The following is a 2,500-nucleotide window of genomic DNA, read 5'->3' on the forward strand; positions in this document are numbered from 1 at the left end:
TAGCTGTTGTATTAGAATAATAAGCACATGGACGTTTATGCCTTCTGATTTTTCGTTGCCTTTGTGATGCAGGACAAGGAGTCATATACGTTGACACCAACGCTTCATTTCACCCAAGCCGTGCCAAAAATTTTCTGTACTGTATACCGGGCTTTACTAAGGGCTTTTTTTCAGCCCACTTCACGGACTGTTGATTTCAGTCTACGGTTGAAAACTTCTGATCACGTGATAACATCTTTTGTGGCTCTGCGGTTTTGAAAATACCGACCACGTGACGCTAGTCCTTCGTTCTTCCCACGGCCGAGATAAGAGAAAAACCTGAAGAAAATTTTCCACCTTTTTCTCATTTCCTCCGACAAGGCTTTTCCTGGGTTACCCGTAATAGCTTCGGCCAGTTTTAATCGCTGTCAACATCGTTTCGCGTTTTTTTCTTTGGGGAGAGCAACAGAAAATAGCGTCACGAGATCAGTTTTTCCGAAACCGCAGAGCTGCAAAAATGTTATCACGTGATCAGAATTTTTTAACCGCAGACAGAAATCAACGGTTCATGAAGTGAGCTGAAAAAAAGGCCTTGTCGACGGACGTCTGAGATTGATAGTACGTGGTTAGGGTGTGGGCCTCCCAGGAAATTTTCTTTCAAAGTGGCAGAGTAGGAGTCTATAACTCCGCTTGAAACCCAACTAAGGATCAAGTTAATGATACACGACGGTAGTCAATTTAGCGGATGACAAGGAAGGATCCACAAGGGATACTGGCTAATTCTATTTATGTAGGAAGAGTATATGAGAGAAACCCTGAACCCCGTACATCCCAAATAATCATATCTGTAACTGAATAAATGTTTAAAAGAAAATTCGCCCTGAGCGGAATTTGAACCCACGTTCCCCGTTACTAGTCGGGTGTGATAACTACTACACCACCAGGACAACCATTCTGGCAACACAGCAATCGAAGAGGTGATTTACGTGATTAGGGCGTGGGACTAAAATAGTGAAAATATGCCAAAAATATGCTCAAAAGTTGCCGAGCAGAATCTGGCTAGGCCTACAAGTTAAGACAAAACCTTCTAGCTGACCTCGAAGTAAAAAAAAAACCAGCCTCTCCTTTCGTCAGGCGCTTCTTTTAGCATCAAACTGTAAGTGACTGTCAGTGACAATGTAGTTTTCGTTGAGTTACAAATAGACAGGACCGCAGTCAAAGGCAACCCAAAGGCTCCTTTTTCAACGGCTTTTATCGTTATTACTGTAAGGGTGGGCGTCTCTGCAATCCTGTTGCATGCCAAACTCGTCCCCAGTAGTACTGGCACTCCACGATTTCAATCGTGTTTCTGTAGTTAATGTTTCAAACACGGTAAAGCTGTGATTAATATCCTTTAAATGAGTTATTGAGATAAAAACAAAGAGCAAAAAAAAAATTGACGAGTTTCAATTTTTTTATTTCAAAAGAACATTGAATGGATGAATGACCGCCAATGACCTGCAATCAGACTCTTGCTTGAACTTTGCTCACGTGTTAACCTGGTGATTGATTCAAATATCCACCCTCCTTTGTGTGTAATCTTGGTGTACTTCAATTCTTTAACTTAATGAACATACTCTGGTCCAACTCACCTTCAAAATTAACGAACATATGCAGTGTCTCATATATGGCAGTGTAACAAGTGTAAATGCTTAAGTTGCCTATCCAAATGCGATTATCTTTCCAACTTTCATTTCATTCCGAAGTTCAAATACATGAAATTAGTTTCAAATAGCCTTATATCTTTTCATTCAACTGTTATGGGATATAAGTTAAAATCGCAACCAACTTGCTCCCAGCTGGCTTGATACCTTAGTTGGCAGAGCAATCGCAAGATCATGGTTCAAATCCCGTTTTTCAAACACCTGAGAGCCCGCTTTCGTTTTAGTCAGCGCCAAAGACACGGATTCTGACCAGGGCCAAGCAAGGAGTCCGCGAATCACAAAGTTTCGACTCGTCTACGCAGAGTAAAAAATTGCGAACTCGCAACAGTAGGCGGCAATAGTTCGGTACAAAAATTATGGACTTTCACTGTGACTGCATGAGCATAAGTTGGCCTCTGGACAAGCTTGACAAAGTCCGTGTTCTTGGTGCTGACCGAAAGAAAAGTGGGCTCTAAGAACAAGATTGGCAACTGCTTAAGTTGTATCTCCAACTGCGATGATCTCTCTAACTATCATTTTAAAACTCTGTCAGTAACAATTGGAACGAAAAACAACATCGACAGAGAAAGAACAACCGAAAACTCCATATTTGTAATCCTTTCTAAATGAGCTAGAATATGCCGGGAGGGCCCATCGGTGTTGGAACAGTTGATTTCTGGTCCTTTAAATGATTTACGATAATGAATGCATAATTCGTCAGATTGCGTCTCCTTCTTCAGCTCCCTCAGGAAGGAAAAGGAAAGGAACTTATTTAAGAGTCGAGTCTTTTAGCGCTGGAGCACTAATTGGGGACACTGTAAACTGAAATCAACAAATTA

This window comes from Montipora foliosa, chromosome 3 (genome assembly GCF_036669935.1).
Source record: "Montipora foliosa isolate CH-2021 chromosome 3, ASM3666993v2, whole genome shotgun sequence".
Taxonomy (NCBI): domain Eukaryota; kingdom Metazoa; phylum Cnidaria; class Anthozoa; order Scleractinia; family Acroporidae; genus Montipora; species Montipora foliosa.